The following is a 13,589-nucleotide window of genomic DNA, read 5'->3' as shown; positions in this document are numbered from 1 at the left end:
TATGCATGAGAGATGTGTAAAACTATAGAGATTTGGGGCTCTGGAGGACAAAATAAGCAAAATACGTAAGCATTGTATGTAAATCACAGGAGAAGTTAAACTCTAATTTTAACATACAGACTATATAATGAATTCAAAAATAACAAGACTTTAAAGCTATCAGACCACATTCTAGACTTATCCTTGCCTGTCCTAACTGTGGTCCATAGGAGCCAACTTGTGCTACAGAGGCACAATGTGCAGTTCAAGCAATGCTTCCACCCCTCCTTCCCAGCACCCTTCTTCCCTCAGTCCCTGGATTGAGACGTGACTCATTTCCTTTGCATGGCCCAGCCCCACAGCTTCCTTGGAAGTTATGGGTGTCGCACTGGAAACCAAATTACTGGCAAATAAGGCAACTTAAAAAACTCACAAAGTCCAAAATTTGCCCAAACCTCTTCCAAAACAGAGATATAAATAAGGTAAAGTAAAAAATTCTCAACGTTCCATCTCTTTTAAGGTAATTAAGCATTTGCATTTTTTCAATCTCTGATCCTATATCCATCAAGTCAAAGGATAAGAGTACGAGTACAAAAGCAAGAGAGACATCAGCAAGAATAAACACATGAGACAAAAACAATCCCCAAAAATTTCCCCCAAACTCTAAATACTAGATTACATTTTAAAAATTATGCACACTAAAAAACAAAAACAAAAACAAAACAAACAAAAAAAAACCCTAAAAAAACCCGAATAGAGTTGCATTTTCAATTTTTAACAGGAAAATAGTGCAGTGGGAGGAATCCACACTGCTCCAGATTGGGCAACTTTGGGGGCTTTTTTATTATATTATTATTTTTATTATATTATTTACAGTATATTTTTATTTCTCAATTTGGCAAAAATCTCCCAATATAAACACAAGACATGAGTCCAACTTTCTGAAAGTGGTCTGAATTATAAAACCACGAAGCAATTCTAATGTAGTTCACTCTGTTGCCAACTTCTGCCAACTAGCATAACAGATAATAACAAAGTTGAAATTAAAAATGGGGTTAAAAATAGGGTTGCTTTGGTTGCCTGGGTTTTTTTGCCTTTTTTTCTTTTTCTTTTTTTGCTATCTGGGTTTTTGGTTTTTTTATTATTTTTTTTCTTTTTCTTGCTTTACCATCTTCTAGCATCCTCCACAGAACTTTTGAGAAACAAGACATTTCTTTTGAATCAGATATCCATTATCAATTTGGACAGAGAGCGTCTGAACCAGTATTATCTGCAAATGATTTATGAGGGCAGGTATTTCTCTACCTGAACATTTTAGTGAAACCATAAATATCAGTAGCGACAGAGATTCAAAGAAAAAGCCTTGGAAAATATTTTATATGGGAAGTTAGTTCCATCTGATGAAAATTTTAATTCACTATTCCTGTGTTTTTAAAGAGCTTTCATGTTAGCCAGGTCTATGGTTCATTCTTGCCAATATTTTCAATATACTTACCATAAATACTTACCTATTAATAAAATCTACTTAACTGAGCCAACTGATCAGAGGTCTTCCCACTGACATTAACTAAGAATGCACTGGAGTCTGAACTGTTACTCAGAAGAAACAAGAACATTCAATATAGCACTGTAAAATCAGCGTTTTAAATTGCTCATGAAGAATATCCTCAAAAACCCTCAGAGAAGCAGCATCCCCTTTTCTGTTGTGTAACCTCCAACTCAATGAGTATCAATAGGCCATTTACCTCTGGGAGTCATCCATCTCCTCCTCTCTAAAATGGTGTCTGTGATTCCTTCTCCTAAATGGAGAAGGATGGTTTTATACAACAGTTCTATGTGGAGTACCTACCTCAGAATGTGCTATGCATATTCAGGTTCTTCAGACTTCTCTTCCACACTCTGTCAGACCTTGAGATTATTTATATATGGAAGCACCATACAGAATTATTGATAAAAGAATTCAAAACCAGTTTAATGACCATTTTGATTTATATTACATTATTTTCAATTTCCAACATCGTCCACTTTGTGAAAAAGATAAAAAAGAGGAAAGAAAAGCATGTTTTCTGTGGAATTGATTTTTTAATTGTTAATTTCACTTCTAGATGAAATTCATGTTTTTCTGAGCTTTGTTTTTACCCTTTTCCTATTTCTGTTTATTGTTTCTGTTCATTTATTTCTCAATTACTATAAGGTGGATCAAATATAATAAAAAATAAAGAAGTCTCTATAAATTGAAATGGAAAGAATTCTCTTTTTATAGTACTGTGAACGTGTTCAGCTGAAGTAAATGTTAGGGAAAAGCATGTAGCTACTAAAATTAAATAGTAAAAATAGAACTTTACACATCTGTGTTTCAATACACCGTCTTCATTAGGACATTTTGATACTTATCTAAGTGTCAACTGGAACGCACATATGCTAGATCACACCCTGTATTTACTGTTCTAATAATAATGTATCTATTAACCATGTTTTCTACTAGAAGATTTCAAAATGTTGGAAACATAAAACTGAATTAAGCATCAGTTCTTATTAACTTCTGAAGCTAATAGTAGCCTTCTTTCAAAGTTAATAAAAACAATACATCAAACCTAACCGAAAGTCTTTCAGTTCTGTGAAGCTTGGTTGGGCTTGGCTTTAGAACTTCACTTCCAATGTATTTCTAATCCACCAGTGAAGTCCTTTGCTAGCGAAAACCAGGTTGTACAAATCCAGAACACGGAACTGGAAAATCAAGGTCAAATTTTAGGCAACAGAGAGCTGGCCAATTTTACAGAGGAAATAACTTAATATTCCCATTTTTTATGTTAAGCTTTTTATGTCTGACAATTCAACTGGTTTTCATGTGAACTATTATAAAAATTGGAGAAAATAGAGTTTTGTTTTCTTTGTATAATAAAGATACATAGCTGTAACATGTTTATGATTTATTACTTGTATAGCAAGTACTATACTTAGTTACAATAACACAACAACATGGCTCGAGTAATCCAGGGAAACAACTTTCACCACAGTGAAGGCCCCATTAGAAAGACATGCAAGATCTAACTCAGATTTCCTTTCTCATATTTATTGTGTAAGGGATCATACAAGGAATCCACTCTGCTGGCTGTAGAAGAGTTCATGAAAGGCAGAAGAGGAGCCCACAGGCCTTTCACACCCTTTTTCAGCTCATTGCTGAATAGTGTGTTCATCCCAGAGACTAAATCCTTCCTGTCAAAATATGAAGGGCTCTGTCAGGACTGGTAATGCAGTGCAGAGAGGAGGGGGGAGGAATTAAATGGCTGAGAATTGCTACAACAAGGGTGTAAAGGAAAGAGGAGGCTGCCACTGCAGTAAGGCTACATGGAAATACTTAGAGCATCCCGCAAATAGCAATATTAGAACACTGATTTGAAAAAATTCTACATTTTACTAATGTATGACTATGTCATGACATAAATACATAAAATAAAGTAAAATAAAATACAAGAACTGACAGGAAAAAAAATCTCTAAGTATGGCTATAAATAACCATATTTACGATGGATGAGTTTTGCATGGCCCCATAAAAGAGGTATTACGATGCACAGGATTTTAGCAATATTGTTACTAGAGTGAACAAGAAAACCATTTCCCATCAAATTACCGCCTCTTTCTCCCTAAAAAGTATCTGACTAAAGCAGAGATAATGTAAAGTTCAGCTATCAAAAATGGCTTCATTAAGAACTTTAATGAAGCACATGGGAGCCATTTATTGACTTCTCAACTATTAAGACATAGCATTATTACTGCTTTAAGAGTATTTCCATTTTCATTTAGGAAATAACTAATCAAGGGATCAATGTACCAAAGACTTTATTTTCTCTCCCATGGGTCACTGAAAGTACATTTTTTAAAATGCAAAAAACGTAAAGGCAATTCCCCCCAGTGCCATATCACATAAGCAATTTAAAGAAATAACAAGGAATGCTAAAGGTCAATGGCTCCTGATCTAAACCATGTTATAAAACAAATGAAAATTGTTCATGGTAATTCTACCTTTCTGGTGGAAGTAAGAGATCGCTTTCACATCAAAGAGGCTTACCTCCGAAGTATGCAAAGCACCTCCACCCTGACCCGCTGTCAACCTGTGAGACATTTCTATTTCTCAGCCTTACTTAGAATGCAAACTACTGTTTTCCTGGTAGTTCTCACAGCTCCACTTCCTTTGAGGTACAGATGTGTAGCCAAAGAACCCAATCAGATAACACCCATTTACATATTTATAAAGTCTCCTGTAAAATCTCGTATCAATTGTTGCCACTATATATAGCCCTTTCAAAGTATCTTGTGGGCACAAGCGCTCCACTGCACTGCTCCCTTCAGGAGACCAGATATATCGTATAATGTGATTTCAATGTAAATGTGGCCCATCACACAATCATACCACTTCACAAACTCTTTTCTGCTGGGGTAGCTTAAATCTAAACACACTCAAGCAGCTTGCTGCACTGGAGCAAGATTTCCTCCACATAAAAAAAGTCAAAACCCCCAACACAACAATGCCAAGGAAAAAAAAATCTGAACATTTTCTGCAGAAAGATGGGCCGTCTCCAAATCCTTGTGCCCTATCAGACAAATTAAAGTAAATCAAGCATGAAATGAAGCAGAAGAGCCCCGAGATAAGGCTCCTTTAAGTCGTTTACAGATTAGGATAGAGAGAGGTGCATCTGGTCTCTGGCAGTGAAGGAGGCCAGTTTCTCATCTCACAATAGCAGCCTGTGTATAGGATTACCTTACCTTGTCACTGACAAGGGAAAAAGCGCCTGCAAAATGTCTCTAACTAACTTCCTAATGTTCCCAGCTAAGTTCTCTTATTAAAGTATTAACCGTTACAATGACAGAAATAAATTTTGATAAAACAAAATAAAAACAGACACCAGTCTGATTTATGAGCTGGTCAGACACTGATAAACTGGAGGCTCTGCTACCAGCAGATGAGCCTCTTCTCTTATCAGTCAGGATTTCACTGCTAGAGACAGCAGATAACTTCCCAACTGGAATTAGGGATTCAGTGAACTGTGTGTTACTGGTCAGACTGGTGCTCCAGCAGCACCTAAAAAGGCCTCTTGTGTTATCCCTTGGGATTTTGTGTGGCACGCCGTGGATGTTTCCCTGCTGGACACGACGGCTGAGCTCAGAGGCCTGCACAGCTCATGGGTAAACTGGTGCTCCTGCGGTGGCAAACCAGCCTCCCTTCCCTTATCAGCTTCTACAAATTGCAGGCCTGCCTTCCTGCCTTCCTTCCTTAGGAAGACATGTCTCTGCTGCAGCGCCATCATCCACTTCTGCTTCTCTCCTGCAACGCAGGGGCCAAACCAAGCCAGCGTTCCCAAGGGCGCCTGGCTGCCCTGGCTCCCGCGGTGGCGGTGCCGCCCCAGGACAGCAGCACCGACCGCAGCCCCTCTCAGAGCGCAGCCCCAGGACAGCAGCACTGACCACAGCCCCTCTCAGCGCGCAGCCCCAGGACAGCAGCACTGACCACAGCCCCTCTCAGCGCGCAGCCCCAGGACAGCAGCACTGACCGCGGCCCCTCTCGGAGCACAGCCCCAGGACAGCAGCACTGACCGCGGCCCTTCTCAGAGCACAGCCCCAGGACAGCAGCACTGACCACGGCCCCTCTCGGAGCACAGCCCCAGGACAGCAGCACTGACCACAGCCCCTCTCAGAGCGCAGCCCCAGGACAGCAGCACAGGCCGCAGGGAGCACAGCAGGCAGGGATGGCTCCAGCACAGCACGGAGGATGGCTGCGACAGGCTCACAGAGGGAAGGCAGTCCTGGCAGTCTCCCCCCTCCATACACTTCAGGCCCACCACACTCAGCACCATAATGCCCTGCTTAATGACACCGTGCTGGAGGTGTCCTTAGTTTTGCTGTGGTGTGTACGCTACAAATGTAATGAGTGCTCTGGGTGTGAAGACACCTCCTAGCCCTTCAACAAACCAAAGTCAGGGTTTGCTACACAACCTAGAAGTAATCAAGCATGGTTATTACATATTAAGAAGAAAGCAGGTATATGCAAGCTATCACATACTCATAGGTGAACATGTACAATACTTCAAAAGAAGCAAATCAACAAAAAATAAGTGCTTGCTTTATGATTTCCACCTTTTAGTTCTCTTTGTGAATACCAGAAAAATAAAATGGGATATTTTTTTGACAAAAAAGATAGTCTGGATACCAAAACAGCAACATTAAAAATAAAAAAAAATATTATTCACTCCTTACAGAGTGAACCTTTTCTTACAAAAGGAATGAAGACCTACAGGCTGTCTACTTCCAGTGCCAATGTATGTACTAGGTGTGAGGATGAAAACGTGTACTATGCTTTTTAATTTACTGCAGCTCTGGAACAAAGAAAAAACTCCCGCCATTACAGTACCATAAACTAGTACTAGATCAAGACTGCACTTATACCCTCAAAGCTCTACAGAAAAGGTGTATGTGCACCCTTATTTCCCAAATGAGAATACTTCAAAATAGACCTGAATACTTGTTACTGATATTGAAAGGCAGAAACGACCCAGAAAGCAGAATATAATTTTACTGAACTAATCCAAAAAGAATGTAGGGCAGGATAGCAGCAAGTATGAAATTGTCCTTCAGGCTTTAACTGTCAGACCCTAAACCGATGGTGCTTCAGGAAATCATCCTAAATGTATGAAAAAGGAAGGCAGAAGGCTCTGCACCTCAGCCCAGAGCACCTTCCCCAACCAGCTCTTCACCACCCTGAATCCCTTACATTCTTCCTGGTTTTTTTGGGGATATTCACAAGACTGTTTCCAGCTCTGCATAATATTCAACCCAACTGAACTAAGGTGGGTCACCTGCCCCTCCCAAGCTGCCTACACTCAGACTCCTTTGATGCAGTGACATCCCCTTACTGGCCTTGTATGCTGTGCACTACAGAAGGTTTTGAGTACTGGGGTTTTATTTCCTTTCCGAAGGCTATTTCACTGCCTTTTCATTTGCCAGGCATCACCCACTGCTATGAAAATGAAAACCATGCCATATTATCACCCAAGGATCTCACAAACTAACTGTGTTACAAACAGGACAGGTGGATGAAATTATGCATGGAAACACTCCCAGAGGAGGGACCTTTCATCCTCTGGAAAGACGGTCTGAACATGAGAAATGAAATTTTTTTACTCACTAACTGTCGAGACTAATTTCAACAGGCCCCAGCACTTTCAAGCACAACCCCTCCTTCTCAATGAGACAGATGAATTTCTGTTTATATGTGAAAAATGTCAGCTCTCATTTAACTCATTCTTACTTGCATTTTAAATACACACTGCAAACCTGCATCAGTGCAGTACCTTATGCTGACAAATATGATGAAACCATGATGAAAAATTATAAACGCGTCTTATTCTGCCTGCATTTTGTATGAATGAATAATCCAAAAGGTAGAAGAGCACAAGCTCTCTCTGTGGAATGAACACACCTGATTTGCAGCTGCTACTCTTTTTGCAGGCACACACCAATGGCATGTGAAGGCACTGTGAAACACAAATGTGATCTACCTGTATTTTGCACTCATTTATTTATGCTAATTTTAATGTTTGCACAAATATACAGAGGATTTGGGGCACAGGAGAAAAAGAGTATTTGTTTGTACCCTAAAATTATTCTCAGTGAAATTTAGATAATAATTCTTATATGTGCAGAGAACTGATACATTTACACATCTGTGACCAATTGATGATGTCTAACAAGCACTCACTGTTTGCCACTGTTGAGTAATAAACTAACTTAAATTATGCCAAAAAATGAGCATGCTTTATTCTCCTATTTATTAATACTGTGAGAAGGTGACACATTGTACTACTCCTATTTTTGTAGCAGACTCATAAAATTCTTAAGACAAATTTTTGTTACCTTGTTGTATCAGAAATATTCAAAACCATTTCATATTATGCTAAAACTGCAAATACTGATCCACAGAAGGGTTATGTTTCTATTCAACAATGTACTATATTACGTAACATAATTTTATATATGTTCCTTTAAAAGCTATAATGCTGTCATTTCCAAAAGCATTTCTAAACTTGAGTCTTTCTAAACCATACATGAAAATCAGATTCTTAGTGCTATATATGAGCTAGACCATGATATAATAAAAAAAAAGATACAGATATTAATGACTCCAAAGCATAAGTGACAACTATAGGAAAATCACTTCTTTAGTACTAATTAGTGTCGATTTCTTTATATTAAAGTGCTGACTAACTAATTTTAGATTCTTGTTAAAAAACAAAGGAAGTGCAACAGTTCTAGATTTATCAATAGTTTTGATCTTTACTAGTCAGTGTTACCAGTGTGGCAAATAATAAAATGTAATATAATCCTGCTTAGAAATAAGTGCAAGATGGCACTTCAGCCTGGTGGCCTCCACCAATAAACCAAAAAGAGCATTTAGACATTTTTCCCATTTTACCATGAATTAGACTATTCCTTTGACCACCAACATAATTTTCCATTCTCAAATACTCAAAAGCAATGAGGAAGATTTCTGATCCGATATGCTAAAATGAACTTCTCTGATTAATGGATTCTGAAAATACAAAATGCTGCTCTACTTTGCATTTTCTAAGTGTATTACCTAGCACAAAACTTCTGATAAGAGATCCTCAAAGCCATCTGGATATGCAACACAAACACAAAATTTCTCTAATGGTCTAGTATGCTAAAGACAGATGAAAACCTATGTTGGTTACCTTAGATATCAAAATGCCACCTACACTGAATTTTCTGTAACCAGTACAATGTGAGTGCCATGCTGCAGTCAGCACCACATCCAACTACAGAGACTCCCACATTCAACAGGCAGATATATTTTTACAGCTGGATCTGTAAACAGTTCATGGTCAAAATGAGTGAAGAGCAAGAGCTCAGTTCACACTCCAGGGTCCATGAGATGCCATATGTACTTACACCCTAGTAATGTACTTCAAGTAGAATTAATTTTCCATTATTTACCTCTAACAATTTATGAAACAATTTAATGACCTAGCCAGTGTAACCAGAATCTATTTTAACCCTATGAAAATTTTGCTACTCCTTAGAAATATCACATTAGAGCTACAGAAAATATTCAGACACTTTATAACGAGAACTGAATCATTAATATTCATGATTTATACAATAAACAATAAAACTGTAAAAAAAGATTTAAACTGACTCTCATGCTTTTTTGTCTACATTCAGACAACTGAATGTAATATACATTGAATAGCTTTACAATACCTTACAACATACTCATCTGACACATAGTGTTGTATTTTTAACAGGCTTAGGTTATGATTTAAAACAGGATTTGATATATTTAAAGAAGAACTGTAAAGTAGTCACTGTGTATTGAACTCTATTCCTGCATGGCAGATCTGATTTCACTAAAGCTGGTACAAATAAGAGATCTTTGAAGGCCACAAACTCTTATCAGCAGTTTTAGCAAACTAAGTGTGTGGAGGATGATCAAGTTTGATAGAATATGTAAGCTCATATCTTTGACTCAGCAACACATGCAGCAACTTAAGGGAAGGCAGATTTTTTTTTACCATAGGTTGTCTTAGGTTCCTGTGCCAAAGTCTCAACTGAGTTTGACCATTCTGAATATACATCTACCTTGCATATTTGTGTGGCATAGAGGTATTTAAAGTAGCATGAACATGAAGCATTCTAAGTTGTAGAAATAATCTAACTGGGGCATCACAGAGCTATGAGGATTAAGTTAGTTTTACTCATATCTTTTTTTCTCCCTTACTTAGCCACACCTGATTACATTAAAACCATTCTTATTTAGCTAAATAACAATTCTTCCCACATCAATTTCTGTTTCTTAGGATGGATGTGTATTCTGATTATATTCAAGTATAGACAGTCTAATGTAAAGTAGCTGAGAGAACTGATTAATAGAAAGACATAGGAAGATTGAGGTAGGTAAAATGACAGATTATTATGAACATTCAGGAAGGCTCACTTTTAACTGCTGTTGTTCAAGATCCTCTTAAGCTGATCTAAGACATGATCATCTATCCCACTAGTGCTTCCATACATTTTTCACAGCAGGCAGACTAAAATTACTTTTCTGTTAAAATAAAATTCATTCTACACCTTTGTAAATCCATGTTTGAAGGAATCTAGACTAAAATACTTATGATAAATAGTTCTGAAGACAGCCCATCAGCCTGGAGTTCAGGACAGAAGCATAAACAACAAGCTCCTCTGTGTCAGTGCCAGGTCTTTGCTGGATGAAGCATGTGCTTTTCACAGTAGAAGCATTAAACTCTATTTCTGTTCAAATAAAACAATACATAAACTAAATAAAATGAAGAATGACACCCTTAAACCTTCAGCTGCTCTCTCAACTGTCTCTATAATAACCCTTAAAAAGCACAATAACCAGTATTATTATGCTAAGCAGTACCTATTCATATAGCAGCATCCAGTGCTCTCCTCCATAAGCTCACAGTCTTATAAGCACTTGAAAAACCCACAAATACTTGTTTTAACAGACTTACAAATATATTCCAGTGATCTTGACTATACACACTTGCAGCAGTGAAGCCTTTTCCATGGGAGGTGTCTGAAAAAATCATCATGCAACTATTGCTCACCAGAGGATTGTTGGCTATTTTCACTTGAAAGACACAAGTGTATTCCCCCACCTCTTTCATGCATTTATCAATAAAAAAGACTGTCTCATATTCTCTCTTTGCACAGAATGCATATTTAATGCCAATCAGTTTATTAATTGATCCAAAGTTAAAATGAAGCCTAAATTTATAAAGGTGGATGAGGGTTCACTTATCCCTTGCTCTCAGGGCTCTGAGGCTTTAAGTAGGGTAAGAAGGGGAACAGAGGAAGACAGAAAAAATTTTCAAAAATTATTTAGTTTGAAATACTCTAATTCCCATTTAAAGCATACAACTACTTTATCTTTCTTCTTTTGCCATTAATTACAAATAAATTCATCTTTCTCTTGTGAAGCCTGAAGTTTGTTGTTGTTGTTAGATGAGTTGCATTCAAACTCCAACAAAAAAGATGAAGCCAACATTGAAATTCATCTCACAGTCCAGAATTTACTTAACGGCCAGCCTGTGCGCTGTGATAAACGGAATGATGATCCGGCAACATGTCTTTATCCATGGTTTGCTTTAATTAACGCTGGCTTGTTTGTTGAAAAGATGATTAATATGCCAATGAAAATTGCATAATTGAATACCACAACACTGGCACAATCAGAAAGACACATGCAGTTTTTTGATTAACATTTATTATTATTATTATTATTATTATTATTATTGTGAGTTTTAATGTACTCTTCTCACTACGAAATCATGCAGTTTTTGACCAAGAGGTGAGGAAATACCAGGTTAAGTGCAAGATCTTCTGTGGGCAGGAAAAAAGACATGATGCAATTTAAGCATGAAGAAATAGTTACTTGGTCAAGCAGCCATTTTTCCAAACTCAAAATAGAAGCAAAGCCAGCTCAGAAAAGGAAATACAGAACAAAAAAAAAAAAAAGCCATAACAAAAGCATGAACACAAACATCAAAACAACAAATAGCAAAGACCTTTAAGCAGAAAGTATGAAAAATACAAACAATACATTCAGTATGACAAGAATTAGTATGTGGAAAGTGCATTAAAACATTTTTTAAGGAACAGAAATTAGAAGAAACTTCTGGAAAAGCACCACATTATCAGAACACTAAGGGACTATCCCTTTCCAGAACTTCACCCGAACAATTGCATCAACTGCAATTTGTTAACATATTCATCTGGTTAATTCCATGTTAGGACTGGCCCAAAAGTAACAATTAAGTCCAGTGCTTATTTTATCTATTCTGTTTATTTAATTAGTTTTCCTCTATTTACTTATCCTTAGCATCCAACTTAAGGCAGATATTAATGCTATTTAACACTGACTCTTATGCAAAATTTGATTTTAAGGGCCAGGACCATCCCTTTTCTTTACAAAATTGAATTCAGACTTGCATACCAATTCAATAGGATATATAATAGTTCTCTAAATACTTACTATTCTGGAAATAAGCTAATAGTAAATTGACAGTTTTGGGGCTAAGGTAAGACAGAAATCTTTCCAGACTTTTCCCCAAAAATTAGCATCTACTGACTTCATACCTTTTTCAGTGCTTTAAGCAGGCACAAGAATTTTCTGATAACTGAAGTTCCATTATTTAGATTAATAAACACTTGCAGAGGATAACACAAAGCAAATACTGCTGCACCTTTACTATAATAAAATAAAACAGCAAGGAAAGATTCCGACTTATTTCTTTCTACAAAAAGCAGCACAAGTATAAAGATTTCAGCAAGAATTGCTTTTCAAGGATCCTCACATTGTCCTCAGATGGATGATGGGAAAAAGGAAGCAGAAAACCCCCACAGGAAAGGGTTGTGTGCTCCAGCTGCAATCTTTAATGATTCCTGTGGTCTAAAGGGACCAAAGGAGGCACTGTACACCTCTCAGGAATCCCAGCTAACACAGGAATCTCAGGACAAGTAGTGAAAGCTCGGCTGGGTAGGTAAGACAGCCTGGAAAATCTTGACTGCCAGTGAGAGAAGGAATCCATTCCCCTGCTTCATCCTCCAAAGCCATCCATTCTCCCTTATCCTCCAAGCAGAGACTCCTCAATGCTTTGCTTTGAAATTAATATATTTTTGTAGAAAAATCCTACATCAGGTAAGCACATTGGAAACACACAAAACTCTCAGGATTTCTAAGCCAGAGTCTCAGCAAGGCCTCTCCCAGCTTGCCTGTGCCTTTGGGAGACACTGAATTTCCAGTCTGCAGTATAGCCTGGGGGTTATTTCAGCTCCTGTATGCCCACTTTTGCAACTCAGTATCTGAGAAGTACTGGCAGGGAAAACAAGATGAAGGTTTTGCTTTTGAAGAGTCACAAAGGAGCCAAAGAAGCCACTATTGTATTTCTTCATTCAGCTGTTCTTAGGACAATTAGAAAAGGGCCCTTACCTTATGAGGTAGACAGTTTATGCCAGTTCTTAGTTATAACAAAAAATACAAGCTATCCTATTAATTAGGGTCAGAGAAGTATGAAAAACTGAAAAACTGTCCAAATGGAAAAAAAGAATTGATTGCTTGAGAAATATTTGATTGCTGAAAAGGTACAAGCATTCTAAATGAAACCATATTAAAAATACTTGATCAAAACATAAATATGTTAGAAAACAGAAGATCTGAAAAGAAGTTAGTTCTTAAGTATAAATTCACAACAGCAGCAACCATTCTTCAGCTTTCAAGGAATGTAAAAACATCTGAGGGGCATTATCTAAGAAAGAGCGAAGCAGCTGGAAGTGCTGATGCCCCCCAGTCCTGCACACCTATATCAAGAGGCACTTGGCTCATCCAAAATGCTGCCAGGGAAAATACTGCATTGTCCACCATGGGACCCCTAAACAGATCAATCTTTTCAGTTTATCTGATAGTGCAGTCTTGCAACTTGACTGTTTTCCACACATCTTCAAGTTATAGTGTCACCACATTCAAACTTTAAGTTACAATAAATAAAACTGTTCATATCACTCTGTAGATT

General features: G+C 37.6%; 1 protein-coding gene across 2 annotated transcripts in view; it reads right to left on the bottom strand.

Moving 5' to 3' along the window:
* Positions 1-13,589, bottom strand: part of ZFPM2 (zinc finger protein, FOG family member 2) — a 307,850-nt gene that overhangs the window by 187,947 nt on the left and 106,314 nt on the right. The window lies entirely within an intron of this gene.

The sequence above is a fragment of the Geospiza fortis genome, unplaced genomic scaffold, assembly GCF_000277835.1.
Source record: "Geospiza fortis unplaced genomic scaffold, GeoFor_1.0 scaffold200, whole genome shotgun sequence".
Taxonomy (NCBI): Eukaryota; Metazoa; Chordata; class Aves; order Passeriformes; family Thraupidae; genus Geospiza; species Geospiza fortis.
This window is presented reverse-complemented; position numbering and strand designations above follow the sequence as displayed.